Source organism: Salvelinus alpinus, chromosome 3 (assembly GCF_045679555.1).
Source record: "Salvelinus alpinus chromosome 3, SLU_Salpinus.1, whole genome shotgun sequence".
NCBI classification, from domain to species: Eukaryota; Metazoa; Chordata; class Actinopteri; order Salmoniformes; family Salmonidae; genus Salvelinus; species Salvelinus alpinus.
In genome coordinates, this window is record NC_092088.1 from 90538928 (window position 1) to 90555776 (window position 16849).

At 51.5% G+C, this 16849-nt stretch overlaps 1 protein-coding gene across 7 annotated transcripts in view; it reads right to left on the reverse strand.

Moving 5' to 3' along the window:
* Positions 1-16849, reverse strand: part of col19a1 (collagen type XIX alpha 1 chain) — a 259676-nt gene that overhangs the window by 115160 nt on the left and 127667 nt on the right. The gene's annotated exons all lie outside the window — the stretch shown is intronic.

The window sequence follows — 16849 nt, forward strand, 5'->3', positions numbered from 1 at the left end:
TTCTTATTTTCAATGACGGCCTAGGAAGACTGCCTGTTCAGGGGCAGAACAACAGATTTGTACCTTGTCAGCTCGGGGAGGCGAACTTGCAACCTTTCGGTTACTCGTCCAACACTCTAACCACTAGGCTACCCTGCCGCACCATAGGGAACAAGGTGCTGTTTGGGATGCAGACAGTGTCTCTCCAGACCATCTATCCCGATGATGAGAGTCACAGCACAGAGATGAAGGCGACGTCCCGAATGACACCCTATTTCCTACACTACTGCACTACTTTTGATGGGCCCTGGTCAAAAGTAGTGCACTATATAAGGAATAGTGTACCATTTAGGATACAGCCTATGTACTCTCCAGTACATCTGGACTGAATTGCCTCCACATCAATGGATTTTCCTTCAACTGGACTCATTAATCTAGCACAACAGCTGGGGGTCTGAAAAAGCCTTGGTCACTCAGCCTTGGTCACTCAGCCTTTGTCACTCAGCCTTTGTCACTCAGCCTTGGTCACTCAGCCTTGGAACTTTTCAGCTGCACTATTGCTACATGTACATGTATATCCAAACTCCATTATTAGATGAGATAATTCTAAGCTACAACATGGTCCAAGTACTGCTAGAGCCCCTGGAATGACAGTGAAATGTCAGAGTGCATAGACTAAAAGCCTTCCTTCAGTTGTACTGAGGCTCTAGTCTTGTTCAACCACAGAACTTTCTCTCCCTTCACCCATCTCCGCTCTCTTTGTATCCCCTCTCCCCATCTCTACTTCCTTCCCACTCTTTCCTCCTCCTCTCTACCTTATTCCCTTCTCTCCCCTCGTCTTTCTACCTTCTATCCTCATCCTCCCCCCACTCTCCTCTCCCCCTCACCTCATCTCCTTTCCTCCCCTCCCCCTCCCCTCCCCCTCACCACTTCTCCTTTCCTCCCCTCCCCCTCCTATCTCCCCTCACCTCTTTTCCCTCCTTACTTTTTCTCCTTTCTTACCCCCCACCCCCTCTCTCTACATCTGTTGGATCACTGTGTGGCAATCTGTTGCTAGGCAACGCCGAGTGTCCTATAAATTTGACAACATCCGTGAGTTTGATATTATTTGAGCTCTGCAGTGAAGCCCTCCTTTAGGTCATTGCCATACATTAGAGGGAGGGAAGACAGGAAGGAGGGAGAGATGATGGAGGGAAGACAGGAAGGATAGAGAGATGAGGGAGGGAGGGAAGACAGGAAGGAGGGAGAGACAAGTGAGGGAGGGAAGACAGGAAGCAGAGAGAGATGAGGGAGGGAGGGAAGACAGGAAGGAGGGAGAGACGAGGGAGGGAGGGAAGACAGGAAGGAGGGAGAGACGAGGAAGGGAGGGAAGACAGGAAGGAGGGAGAGACGAGGGAGGGAGGGAAGACAGGAAGGAGGGAGAGACGAGGAAGGGAGGGAAGACAGGAAGGAGGGAGAGACGAGGAAGGGAGGGAAGACAGGAAGGAGGGAGAGACGAGGAAGGGAGGGAAGACAGGAAGGAGGGAGAGACGAGGAAGGGAGGGAAGACAGGAAGGAGGGAGAGACGAGGGAGGGAGGGAAGACAGGAAGGATGGAGAGACGAGGAAGGGAGGGAAGACAGGAAGGAGGGAGAGACGAGGAAGGGAGGGAAGACAGGAAGGAGGGAGAGACGAGGAAGGGAGGGAAGGAGGGAAGACAGGAAGGAGGGAGAGACGAGGAAGGGAGGGAAGAAAGGAAGGAGGGAGAGACGAGGGAGGGAGGGAAGACAGGAAGGAGGGAGAGACGAGGGAGGGAGGGAAGACAGGAAGGAGGGAGAGACAAGGGAGGGAGGGAGGGAGGGAAGTGTAGGGAAGAGAGGACAATGCTCCAAACCCCTTTAGACTGAGTAGTAGAAGATGATCTATCTGCTCTGTAATATCAGTAATACCATACACACACACACACACACACACACACACACACACACACACACACACACACACACACACACACACACACACACACACACACACACACACACACACACACACACCATATATTTAGACTATATATTTACGAGCAGTACTGTATAACAGAAAACAAAAAAAACTATTGAGGGCTGTTCTAGGACCAACACCCCATTTTACCTCAACAAATCAACCTGCTCAGGAACGCAATGACATCACAAGGGCACACCTGTCTGTCTCGTCTTTATAGTTCCAGTGGTTGGTGTCTGTTGTCGGCTGGTAAACAGTAAACACAGCTGTGTGTAGATTGTTATAAATAAATATGTCATTCAGATCCTCATCAATTTGTTGTACGGAAGGCTCAGGTGGCCTGAACACACGTCCCCCAAGGGACACACAGTTACACACACAGACCCCCCACACACATAAACCACCCACGACACACACACACACACACACACACACACACACACACACACACACACACACACACACACACACACACACACACACACACACACACACACACACACACACACACACACACACACACACACACACACACACACACACACACACACACGGTCTCCCTGAGGACTGAGGCAGTTCATGCAGAAAGAGTGTCTTGTGAGTGGTCCAGTCGGGAAAAAGGTCATCTCTCATATGAGCACCGGAGAGATCTGTGCTGACTGACTGACTGACCTTGGTGACTGACTGACTGACTCTCTGACTGACTGGCCTTGGTGACTGACTCTCTGGCTGACTGATTGACTAGCCTTGGTGACTGACTCTCTGACTGACTGATTGACTGGCCTTGGTGACTGACTGACTGACTCTCTGACTGACTGGCTTTGGTGACTAACTCTCTGACTGACTGATTGACTGGCCTTGGTGACTGACTCTCTGACTGACTGATTGACTAGCCTTGGTGACTGACTCTCTGGCTGACTGATTGACTAGCCTTGGTGACTGACTCTCTGACGCTCTGATTGACTAGCCTTGGTGACTGACTCTCTGACTGACTGATTGACTGGCTTTGGTGACTGACTCTCTGACTGACTGATTGACTGGCCTTGGTGACTGACTGACTGACTCTCTGACTGACTGGCCTTGGTGACTGACTCTCTGACTGACTGATTGACTGGCCTTGGTGATTGACTCTCTGACTGACTGATTGACTGGCTTTGGTGACTGACTCTCTGACTGACTGATTGACTGGCCTTGGTGACTGACTGACTGACTCTCTGACTGACTGGCCTTCTTGACTGACTGACTCTCTGACTGACTGATTGACTGGCCTTGGTGATTGACTCTCTGACTGACTGATTGACTGGCTTTGGTGACTGACTCTCTGACTGACTGATTGACTGGCCTTGGTGACTGACTGACTGACTCTCTGACTGACTGATTGACTGGCCTTGGTGACTGACTCTCTGACTGACTGATTGACCGGCCTTGGTGACTGACTGACTCTGATTTAGAATGGTCACATCAGACCATTGCCTCCTTCCTCTTCCCCAATCAAGACTAGGCCATCCACACCTGTCCACTCTGGTCTGCTATCTGAAGACACTGTCCCACCTGTCCACTCTGGTCTGCTACCTGAAGACACTGTCCCACCTGTCCACTCTGGTCTGCTATCTGAAGACACTGTCCCACCTGTCCACTCTGGTCTGCTATCTGAAGACACTGTCCCACCTGCCCACTCTGGTCTGCTATCTGAAGACACTGTCCTCCTGTCCACTCTGGTCTGCTATCTGAAGACACTGTCCCACCTGTCCACTCTGGTCTGCTATCTGAAGACACTGTCCCACCTGTCCACTCTGGTCTGCTATCTGAAGACACTGTCCCACCTGTCCACTCTGGTCTGCTATCTGCAGACACTGTCCCACCTGTCCACTCTGGTCTGCCATCTGAAGACACTGTCCCACCTGTCCACTCTGGTCTGCTATCTGAAGACACTGTCCCACCTGTCCACTCTGGTCTGCTATCTGAAGACACTGTCCCACCTGTCCACTCTGGTCTGCTATATGAAGACACTGTCCCACCTGTCCACTCTGGTCTGCTATCTGAAGACACTGTCCCACCTGCCCACTCTGGTCTGCTATCTGAAGACACTGTCCTCCTGTCCACTCTGGTCTGCTATCTGAAGACACTGTCCCACCTGTCCACTCTGGTCTGCTATCTGAAGACACTGTCCCACCTGTCCACTCTGGTCTGCTATCTGAAGACACTGTCCCACCTGTCCACTCTGGTCTGCTATCTGAAGCCACTGTCCACTCTGGTCTGCTACCTGAAGGCACTGTCCACTCTATTCTGCTATCTGAAGACACTGTTCCACCTGTCCACTCTGGTCTGCTATCTGAAGACACTGTCCCACCTGTCCACTCTGGTCTGCTATCTGAAGACACTGTCCCACCTGTCCACTCTGGTCTGCTATCTGAAGACACTATCCCACCTGTCCACTCTGGTCTGCTACCTGAAGACACTGTCCACTCTGGTCTGCTATCTGCAGACACTGTCCCACCTGTCCACTCTGGTCTGCTATCTGAAGACACTGTCACACCTGCCCACTCTGGTCTGCTATCTGAAGACACTGTCCCACCTGTCCACTCTGGTCTGCTATCTGAAGACACTGTCCCACCTGTCCACTCTGGTCTGCTATCTGAAGACACTGTCCCACCTCCCACTCTTGTCTGCTATCTGAAGACACTGTCCCACCTGTCCACTCTGGTCTGCTATCTGAAGACACTGTCCCACCTGTCCACTCTTGTCTGCTATCTGAAGACACTGTCCCACCTGTCCACTCTGGTCTGCTATCTGAAGACACTGTCCCACCTGTCCACTCTGGTCTGCTATCTGAAGACACTGTCCCACCTGTCCACTCTGGTCTGCTATCTGAAGACACTGTCCCACCTGTCCACTCTGGTCTGCTATCTGAAGACACTGTCCCACCTGTCCACTCTGGTCTGCTATCTGAAGACACTGTCCCACCTGTCCACTCTGGTCTGCTATCTGAAGACACTGTCCCACCTGTCCACTCTGGTCTGCTATCTGAAGACACTGTCCCACCTGTCCACTCTGGTCTGCTATCTGAAGACACTGTCCCACCTGTCCACTCTGGTCTGCTACCTGAAGACACTGTCCCACCTGTCCACTCTGGTCTGCTACCTGAAGACACTGTCCCACCTGTCCACTCTGGTCTGCTATCTGAAGACACTGTCCCACCTGTCCACTCTGGTCTGCTATCTGAAGACACTGTCCCACCTGTCCACTCTGGTCTGCTATCTGAAGACACTGTCCCACCTGTCCACTCTGGTCTGCTATCTGAAGACACTGTCCCACCTGCCCACTCTGGTCTGCTATCTGAAGACACTGTCCTCCTGTCCACTCTGGTCTGCTATCTGAAGACACTGTCCCACCTGTCCACTCTGGTCTGCTATCTGAAGACACTGTCCCACCTGTCCACTCTGGTCTGCTATCTGAAGACACTGTCCCACCTGTCCACTCTGGTCTGCTATCTGAAGCCACTGTCCACTCTGGTCTGCTACCTGAAGACACTGTCCACTCTATTCTGCTATCTGAAGACACTGTCCCACCTGTCCACTCTGGTCTGCTATCTGAAGACACTGTCCCACCTGTCCACTCTGGTCTGCTATCTGAAGACACTGTCCCACCTGTCCACTCTGGTCTGCTATCTGAAGACACTATCCCACCTGTCCACTCTGGTCTGCTACCTGAAGACACTGTCCACTCTGGTCTGCTATCTGCAGACACTGTCCCACCTGTCCACTCTGGTCTGCTATCTGAAGACACTGTCACACCTGCCCACTCTGGTCTGCTATCTGAAGACACTGTCCCACCTGTCCACTCTGGTCTGCTATCTGAAGACACTGTCCCACCTGTCCACTCTGGTCTGCTATCTGAAGACACTGTCCCACCTCCCACTCTTGTCTGCTATCTGAAGACACTGTCCCACCTGTCCACTCTGGTCTGCTATCTGAAGACACTGTCCCACCTCTCCACTCTGGTCTGCTATCTGAAGACACTGTCCCACCTGTCCACTCTTGTCTGCTATCTGAAGACACTGTCCCACCTGTCCACTCTGGTCTGCTATCTGAAGACACTGTCCCACCTGTCCACTCTGGTCTGCTATCTGAAGACACTGTCCCACCTGTCCACTCTGGTCTGCTATCTGAAGACACTGTCCCACCTGTCCACTCTGGTCTGCTATCTGAAGACACTGTCCCACCTGTCCACTCTGGTCTGCTATCTGAAGACACTGTCCCACCTGTCCACTCTGGTCTGCTATCTGAAGACACTGTCCCACCTGTCCACTCTGGTCTGCTATCTGAAGACACTGTCCCACCTGTCCACTCTGGTCTGCTACCTGAAGACACTGTCCCACCTGTCCACTCTGGTCTGCTACCTGAAGACACTGTCCCACCTGTCCACTCTGGTCTGCTATCTGAAGACACTGTCCCACCTGTCCACTCTGGTCTGCTATCTGAAGACACTGTCCCACCTGTCCACTCTGGTCTGCTATCTGAAGACACTGTCCCACCTGCCCACTCTGGTCTGCTATCTGAAGACACTGTCCTCCTGTCCACTCTGGTCTGCTATCTGAAGACACTGTGTCACCTGTCCACTCTGGTCTGCTATCTGAAGACACTGTCCCACCTGTCTACTCTGGTCTGCTATCTGCAGACACTGTCCCACCTGTCCACTCTGGTCTGCCATCTGAAGACACTGTCCCACCTGTCCACTCTGGTCTGCTATCTGAAGACACTGTCCCACCTGTCCACTCTGGTCTGCTATCTGAAGACACTGTCCCACCTGTCCACTCTGGTCTGCTATATGAAGACACTGTCCCACCTGTCCACTCTGGTCTGCTATCTGAAGACACTGTCTCACCTGCCCACTGTGGTCTGCTATCTGAAGACACTGTCCTCCTGTCCACTCTGGTCTGCTATCTGAAGACACTGTCCCACCTGTCCACTCTGGTCTGCTATCTGAAGACACTGTCCCACCTGTCCACTCTGGTCTGCTATCTGAAGACACTGTCCCACCTGTCCACTCTGGTCTGCTATCTGAAGCCACTGTCCACTCTGGTCTGCTATCTGAAGACACTGTCCACTCTATTCTGCTATCTGAAGACACTGTCCCATCTGTCCACTCTGGTCTGCTACCTGAAGACACTGTCCACTCTATTCTGCTATCTGAAGACACTGTCCCACCTGTCCACTCTGGTCTGCTATCTGAAGACACTGTCCCACCTGTCCACTCTGGTCTGCTATCTGAAGACACTGTCCCACCTGTCCACTCTGGTCAGCTATCTGAAGACACTATCCCACCTGTCCACTCTGGTCTGCTACCTGAAGACACTGTCCACTCTGGTCTGCTATCTGCAGACACTGTCCCACCTGTCCACTCTGGTCTGCTATCTGAAGACACTGTCACACCTGCCCACTCTGGTCTGCTATCTGAAGACACTGTCCCACCTGTCCACTCTGGTCTGCTATCTGAAGACACTGTCCCACCTGTCCACTCTGGTCTGCTATCTGAAGACACTGTCCCACCTCCCACTCTTGTCTGCTATCTGAAGACACTGTCCACCTGTCCACTCTGGTCTGCTATCTGAAGACACTGTCCCACCTGTCCACTCTGGTCTGCTATCTGAAGACACTGTCCCACCTGTCCACTCTGGTCTGCTATCTGAAGACACTGTCCCACCTGTCCACTCTGGTCTGCTACCTGAAGACACTGTCCCACCTGTCCACTCTGGTCTGCTACCTGAAGACACTGTCCCACCTGTCCACTCTGGTCTGCTATCTGAAGACACTGTCCCACCTGTCCACTCTGGTCTGCTATCTGAAGACACTGTCCCACCTGTCCACTCTGGTCTGCTATCTGAAGACACTGTCCCACCTGCCCACTCTGGTCTGCTATCTGAAGACACTGTCCTCCTGTCCACTCTGGTCTGCTATCTGAAGACACTGTGTCACCTGTCCACTCTGGTCTGCTATCTGAAGACACTGTCCCACCTGTCCACTCTGGTCTGCTATCTGCAGACACTGTCCCACCTGTCCACTCTGGTCTGCCATCTGAAGACACTGTCCCACCTGTCCACTCTGGTCTGCTATCTGAAGACACTGTCCCACCTGTCCACTCTGGTCTGCTATCTGAAGACACTGTCCCACCTGTCCACTCTGGTCTGCTATATGAAGACACTGTCCCACCTGTCCACTCTGGTCTGCTATCTGAAGACACTGTCTCACCTGCCCACTCTGGTCTGCTATCTGAAGACACTGTCCTCCTGTCCACTCTGGTCTGCTATCTGAAGACACTGTCACACCTGTCCACTCTGGTCTGCTATCTGAAGACACTGTCCCACCTGTCCACTCTGGTCTGCTATCTGAAGACACTGTCCCACCTGTCCACTCTGGTCTGCTATCTGAAGCCACTGTCCACTCTGGTCTGCTATCTGAAGACACTGTCCACTCTATTCTGCTATCTGAAGACACTGTCCCATCTGTCCACTCTGGTCTGCTACCTGAAGACACTGTCCACTCTATTCTGCTATCTGAAGACACTGTCCCACCTGTCCACTCTGGTCTGCTATCTGAAGACACTGTCCCACCTGTCCACTCTGGTCTGCTATCTGAAGACACTGTCCCACCTGTCCACTCTGGTCTGCTATCTGAAGACACTATCCCACCTGTCCACTCTGGTCTGCTACCTGAAGACACTGTCCACTCTGGTCTGCTATCTGCAGACACTGTCCCACCTGTCCACTCTGGTCTGCTATCTGAAGACACTGTCACACCTGCCCACTCTGGTCTGCTATCTGAAGACACTGTCCCACCTGTCCACTCTGGTCTGCTATCTGAAGACACTGTCCCACCTGTCCACTCTGGTCTGCTATCTGAAGACACTGTCCCACCTCCCACTCTTGTCTGCTATCTGAAGACACTGTCCCACCTGTCCACTCTGGTCTGCTATCTGAAGACACTGTCCCACCTGTCCACTCTGGTCTGCTATCTGAAGACACTGTCCCACCTGTCCACTCTTGTCTGCTATCTGAAGACACTGTCCCACCTGTCCACTCTGGTCTGCTATCTGAAGACACTGTCCCACCTGTCCACTCTGGTCTGCTATCTGAAGACACTGTCCCACCTGTCCACTCTGGTCTGCTATCTGAAGACACTGTCCCACCTGTCCACTCTGGTCTGCTATCTGAAGACACTGTCCCACCTGTCCACTCTGGTCTGCTATCTGAAGACACTGTCCCACCTGTCCACTCTGGTCTGCTATCTGAAGACACTGTCCCACCTGTCCACTCTGGTCTGCTATCTGAAGACACTGTCCCACCTGTCCACTCTGGTCTGCTACCTGAAGACACTGTCCCACCTGTCCACTCTGGTCTGCTACCTGAAGACACTGTCCCACCTGTCCACTCTGGTCTGCTATCTGAAGACACTGTCCCACCTGTCCACTCTGGTCTGCTATCTGAAGACACTGTCCCACCTGTCCACTCTGGTCTGCTATCTGAAGACACTGTCCCACCTGCCCACTCTGGTCTGCTATCTGAAGACACTGTCCTCCTGTCCACTCTGGTCTGCTATCTGAAGACACTGTGTCACCTGTCCACTCTGGTCTGCTATCTGAAGACACTGTCCCACCTGTCTACTCTGGTCTGCTATCTGCAGACACTGTCCCACCGGTCCACTCTGGTCTGCCATCTGAAGACACTGTCCCACCTGTCCACTCTGGTCTGCTATCTGAAGACACTGTCCCACCTGTCCACTCTGGTCTGCTATCTGAAGACACTGTCCCACCTGTCCACTCTGGTCTGCTATATGAAGACACTGTCCCACCTGTCCACTCTGGTCTGCTATCTGAAGACACTGTCTCACCTGCCCACTGTGGTCTGCTATCTGAAGACACTGTCCTCCTGTCCACTCTGGTCTGCTATCTGAAGACACTGTCCCACCTGTCCACTCTGGTCTGCTATCTGAAGACACTGTCCCACCTGTCCACTCTGGTCTGCTATCTGAAGACACTGTCCCACCTGTCCACTCTGGTCTGCTATCTGAAGCCACTGTCCACTCTGGTCTGCTATCTGAAGACACTGTCCACTCTATTCTGCTATCTGAAGACACTGTCCCATCTGTCCACTCTGGTCTGCTACCTGAAGACACTGTCCACTCTATTCTGCTATCTGAAGACACTGTCCCACCTGTCCACTCTGGTCTGCTATCTGAAGACACTGTCCCACCTGTCCACTCTGGTCTGCTATCTGAAGACACTGTCCCACCTGTCCACTCTGGTCAGCTATCTGAAGACACTATCCCACCTGTCCACTCTGGTCTGCTACCTGAAGACACTGTCCACTCTGGTCTGCTATCTGCAGACACTGTCCCACCTGTCCACTCTGGTCTGCTATCTGAAGACACTGTCACACCTGCCCACTCTGGTCTGCTATCTGAAGACACTGTCCCACCTGTCCACTCTGGTCTGCTATCTGAAGACACTGTCCCACCTGTCCACTCTGGTCTGCTATCTGAAGACACTGTCCCACCTCCCACTCTTGTCTGCTATCTGAAGACACTGTCCCACCTGTCCACTCTGGTCTGCTATCTGAAGACACTGTCCCACCTGTCCACTCTGGTCTGCTATCTGAAGACACTGTCCCACCTGTCCACTCTGGTCTGCTATCTGAAGACACTGTCCCACCTGTCCACTCTGGTCTGCTACCTGAAGACACTGTCCCACCTGTCCACTCTGGTCTGCTACCTGAAGACACTGTCCCACCTGTCCACTCTGGTCTGCTATCTGAAGACACTGTCCCACCTGTCCACTCTGGTCTGCTATCTGAAGACACTGTCCCACCTGTCCACTCTGGTCTGCTATCTGAAGACACTGTCCCACCTGCCCACTCTGGTCTGCTATCTGAAGACACTGTCCTCCTGTCCACTCTGGTCTGCTATCTGAAGACACTGTGTCACCTGTCCACTCTGGTCTGCTATCTGAAGACACTGTCCCACCTGTCCACTCTGGTCTGCTATCTGCAGACACTGTCCCACCTGTCCACTCTGGTCTGCCATCTGAAGACACTGTCCCACCTGTCCACTCTGGTCTGCTATCTGAAGACACTGTCCCACCTGTCCACTCTGGTCTGCTATCTGAAGACACTGTCCCACCTGTCCACTCTGGTCTGCTATATGAAGACACTGTCCCACCTGTCCACTCTGGTCTGCTATCTGAAGACACTGTCTCACCTGCCCACTCTGGTCTGCTATCTGAAGACACTGTCCTCCTGTCCACTCTGGTCTGCTATCTGAAGACACTGTCACACCTGTCCACTCTGGTCTGCTATCTGAAGACACTGTCCCACCTGTCCACTCTGGTCTGCTATCTGAAGACACTGTCCCACCTGTCCACTCTGGTCTGCTATCTGAAGCCACTGTCCACTCTGGTCTGCTATCTGAAGACACTGTCCACTCTATTCTGCTATCTGAAGACACTGTCCCATCTGTCCACTCTGGTCTGCTACCTGAAGACACTGTCCACTCTATTCTGCTATCTGAAGACACTGTCCCACCTGTCCACTCTGGTCTGCTATCTGAAGACACTGTCCCACCTGTCCACTCTGGTCTGCTATCTGAAGACACTGTCCCACCTGTCCACTCTGGTCTGCTATCTGAAGACACTATCCCACCTGTCCACTCTGGTCTGCTACCTGAAGACACTGTCCACTCTGGTCTGCTATCTGCAGACACTGTCCCACCTGTCCACTCTGGTCTGCTATCTGAAGACACTGTCACACCTGCCCACTCTGGTCTGCTATCTGAAGACACTGTCCCACCTGTCCACTCTGGTCTGCTATCTGAAGACACTGTCCCACCTGTCCACTCTGGTCTGCTATCTGAAGACACTGTCCCACCTCCCACTCTTGTCTGCTATCTGAAGACACTGTCCCACCTGTCCACTCTGGTCTGCTATCTGAAGACACTGTCCCACCTGTCCACTCTGGTCTGCTATCTGAAGACACTGTCCCACCTGTCCACTCTTGTCTGCTATCTGAAGACACTGTCCCACCTGTCCACTCTGGTCTGCTATCTGAAGACACTGTCCCACCTGTCCACTCTTGTCTGCTATCTGAAGACACTGTCCCACCTGTCCACTCTGGTCTGCTATATGAAGACACCACACAACCAAGCATTTCACTACATCCACAATAACATTTGCGAAACATGTGTATGTGACCAATACAATTTCATTTGATTTGAAATACTAGCCCGCTCTGGACTGCTAACTGAAGACACCACACTACCAAAAACTGGTGAGATATTTCATATACTTTGAGCATTTGATTTAGCCAGCCTTGAGTGGGTGAGGTTTACAGTTTTGGGACTATTCTGTTGGTTACATTGCACTATGCAAGCTCAAATCGAACATAGATACAGCATTTGAAATGCTTTCTAATACTATTTGAACCCAGGTCGTCACACCAGTGCACTAGAGAAGAAGGAACTGGCTCAGAGAACACCAGTACACTAGAGAAGAAGGAACTGGCTCAGAGAACACGAGTACACTAGAGAAGAAGGAACTGGCTCAGAGAACACCAGTACACTAGAGAAGAAGGAACTGGCTCAGAGAACACCAGTACACTAGAGAAGAAGGAACTGGCTCAGAGAACACCAGTACACTAGAGAAGAAGGAACTGGCTCAGAGAACACCAGTACACTAGAGAAGAAGGAACTGGCTCAGAGAACACCAGTACACTAGAGAGGAAGGAACTGGCTCAGAGAACACAAGTACACTAGAGAGGAAGGAACTGGCTCAGAGAACACCAGTACACTAGAGAAGAAGGAACTGGCTCAGAGAACACCAGTACACTAGAGAAGAAGGAACTGGCTCAGAGAACACCAGTACACTAGAGAGGAAGGAACTGGCTCAGAGAACACAAGTACACTAGAGAAGAAGGAACTGGCTCAGAGAACACCAGTACACTAGAGAAGAAGGAACTGGCTCAGAGAACACCAGTACACTAGAGAAGAAGGAACTGGCTCAGAGAACACCAGTACACTAGAGAGGAAGGAACTGGCTCAGAGAACACAAGTACACTAGAGAGGAAGGAACTGGCTCAGAGAACACCAGTACACTAGAGAGGAAGGAACTGGCTCAGAGAACACCAGTACACTAGAGAGGAAGGAACTGGCTCAGAGAACACAAGTACACTAGAGAGGAAGGAACTGGCTCAGAGAACACCAGTACACTAGAGAGGAAGGAACTGGCTCAGAGAACACAAGTACACTAGAGAGGAAGGAACTGGCTCAGAGAACACCAGTACACTAGAGAGGAAGGAACTGGCTCAGAGAACACCAGTACACTAGAGAGGAAGGAACTGGCTCAGAGAACACAAGTACACTAGAGAGGAAGGAACTGGCTTAGAGAACACCAGTACACTAGAGAGGAAGGAACTGGCTTAGAGAACACCAGTACACTAGAGAGGAAGGAACTGGCTCAGAGAACACCAGTACACTAGAGAGGAAGGAACTGGCTCAGAGAACACCAGTACACTAGAGAGGAAGGAACTGGCTCAGAGAACACCAGTACACTAGAGAGGAAGGAACTGGCTCAGAGAACACCAGTATACTAGAGAGGAAGGGACTGGCTCAGAGAACACCAGTACACTAGAGAGGAAGGAACTGGCTCAGAGAACACCAGTACACTAGAGAGGAAGGAACTGGCTCAGAGAACACAAGTACACTAGAGAGGAAGGAACTGGCTCAGAGAACACCAGTACACTAGAGAGGAAGGAACTGGCTCAGAGAACACCAGTACACTAGAGAGGAAGGAACTGGCTCAGAGAACACCAGTACTCTAGAGAGGAAGGAACTGGCTCAGAGAACACCAGTACACTAGAGAGGAAGGAACTGGCTTAGAGAACACCAGTACACTAGAGAGGAAGGAACTGGCTTAGAGAACACCAGTACACTAGAGAGGAAGGAACTGGCTCAGAGAACACCAGTACACTAGAGAGGAAGGAACTGGCTCAGAGAACACCAGTACACTAGAGAGGAAGGAACTGGCTCAGAGAACACCAGTAGCCCTTTGCACTCGGAAAAGCCTCAATAAAATAGGATTTGTTCCAGTTGTTTCCTGAGGGTTAAGATGGGGCGGACGAGTTTGTGTGTGTGTCTGTGTGTGTGTGTTTGTGTATGTGTGTGTTACTGAGTGTTAAGATGGGGCGGACAAGTGTGTGTGTTTGTGTGTTACTGAGGGTTAAGATGGGGCGGACGTGTGTGTGTGTGTGTGTGTGTGTGTGTGTGTGTGTGTGTGTGTGTGTGTGTGTGTGTGTGTGTGTGTGTGTGTGTGTGTGTGTGTGTGTGTGTGTGTTACTGAGGGTTAAGATGGGGCGGACGAGTGTGTGTGTGTGTGTGTGTGTGTGTGTGTGTGTGTGTGTGTGTGTGTGTGTGTGTGTGTGTGTGTGTGTGTGTGTGTGTGTGTGTGTGTGTGTGTGTGTTACTGAGGGTTAAGAGGGGAGCGACCGAGGGCAGAGACAGAACGGTAAAGCCGACAGCTGCCTGGCAGCGGCTCAAAACGCAGCTTAGCATTTTCCTTTTCCACTGTTCTGACTGACTGGCACACAATAGGTGTGTTCCAATTGGGACCCTATTCACTATATAGTGCACTGATTTGGACCAGGGCCCATAAGCCTCTGGTCAAAAGTAGTGCACTATGTAGGAAATAAGGGTGCCATTTGGGTCGAACACAATGTGAAGTTCTACAACTGTAACTCCCAGCCAGAGGAATATTCAGGGCCGTATAAAGAGATGGGCTGATGGGCTGATGGGCTGACACCATGGTTGATTTAAGACACAGCAGATTAGATGGCCAAAGATTAGAGCTATCAGCAATCGTTGGTTTCTTTCTCTCCTGGCACATTTTCCCTCTCTGTCTAAGTCTGCTGAAATCACATACAGATAGCCATTTATGACAAATCTGGGCAACAGTCCCTCGTATGACCACTAGATGGCAAACTAGCTTCATGGATGATGGAATAGTAGCAAGGCTGCCAGAGTAGGAGGTAGAGAAGAGCCAGCACGAGTCCACTATAAAGCTGTAAGCCTTGTGAGTGGGTGGGGGTGGATAGATATCCTTAAAGCATGAATGCAGCTATGATGTGTGTTGGGTAACATCCGTAATTACTGCAGTTTGGCAATTAACTACTTAATCGTGTGAAGGAGATTCGTGAGAAGAGGTTCGTTTTGGTGTGTGAGAGTGGGAAAGAAAAGGAGAGAAGAGACGGAGAAAGATGTGTGAGAGAGAGAGAGATAGAGGGGAGAGATGGAGAGAGAGAGGGGGAGAGAGGGGAGAGAAAGAGAGGGGGAGAGAGGGGAGAGATGGAGAGAGAGGGGGGAGAGAGGGGAGAGATGGCGAGAGAGAGGGGGAGAGAGGGGAGAGATGGAGAGAAAGAGAGAGAGAGAGGGGGGTGGTGAGAAAGATACAGGGAAAGGGGGGGTGGGAGAGAGACGAAGAGAGAGAGGGAGCAAGGGTGTGTGATTGTGTGATAGATAGACAAACAGAGATAGAGAAGGAGCAAGAGACAGAGAGAGAGAGATAGAGGGGAGAGAGGGGAGAGAGGGGAGAGATAGAGAGAGAGAGAGGAGAGAGAGAGAGAGAGAGAGAGAGAGAGAGAGAGAGAGAGAGAGAGAGAGAGAGAGAGAGAGAGAGAGAGAGAGGGGAGAGAGGGAGAGAGGGAGAGAGAGAGAGAGAGAGAGAGGGGAGAGAGGGGAGAGATAGAGAGAGAGAGGGGGGGAGGGGGAGAGATAGAGAGAGAGAGAGAGAGAGGAGAGAGAGAGAGAGAGAGAGAGAGAGAGAGAGAGAGAGAGAGAGAGAGAGAGAGAGAGAGAGAGAGAGAGAGAGAGAGAGAGAGAGAGAGAGAGAGAGAGAGAGGGGAGAGAGGGGAGAGAGAGAGAGAGAGAGAGAGAGAGAGGGGAGAGAGGGGAGAGAGAGAGAGAGAGAGAGGGGAGAGAGGGGAGAGAGGGGAGAGATAGAGATAGAGAGAGAGAGAGAGAGAGAGAGAGAGAGAGAGAGAGAGAAAGGGAGAGAGAGAGAGAGAGAGAGAGAGAGAGAGAGAGAGAGAACAGAGAGGTAATTGTGCCGTCACAAAAACACAGCTCTGTCAATAGAGGCAGAGACTCTGGAGGACTGATCATTTGGTACAAATCCGACCTACAACATCTAATTGATCCCCTCAAAATTGGCAAATATCACATTTGGTTAAAACTGAAAAAAGAACTTGTACTGACAGAAAAAGATGTGTTCCTTTGCGCAATTTATATCCCCCCCTCAGAATCCCCATATTACTCAGAGGAGATCTTCCCCACCCTTGAGGAAGAGACGTGCCATTTCCAGGCCCAGGGAAATGTGCTCATCTGTGGGGACACAAATGCGCACAGGAACACTACCTGATCTAACGAGCACACAGGAACACTACCTGATCTAACGAGCACACAGGAACACTACCTGATCTAACGAGCACACAGGAACACTACCTGATCTAACGAGCACACAGGAACACTACCTGATCTAACGAGCACACGAGGGGACAGCTTTATTACAGGCCATACTGTTTCTAACTGTCTTAATCTCCCCAATAGAAACAACAGTGACAGCACCGTCAACAAAAACGGAAGGGATCTGTTGCAGCTCTGTAGAAGCCTGGGTCTGTACTTTGTCAATGGTAGGTTACGGGGGGACTCTTTGGGGAGATTCACCTACTGCTCACCTCTTGGCCACAGTACAGTAGACTATATGATCACAGACATTGACCCCTTCTCTCTCAGCTCATTCACTGTCAAGCCACTAACACCTCTGTCTGATCACAGCCAAATTACATTGTTCCTCAAAAG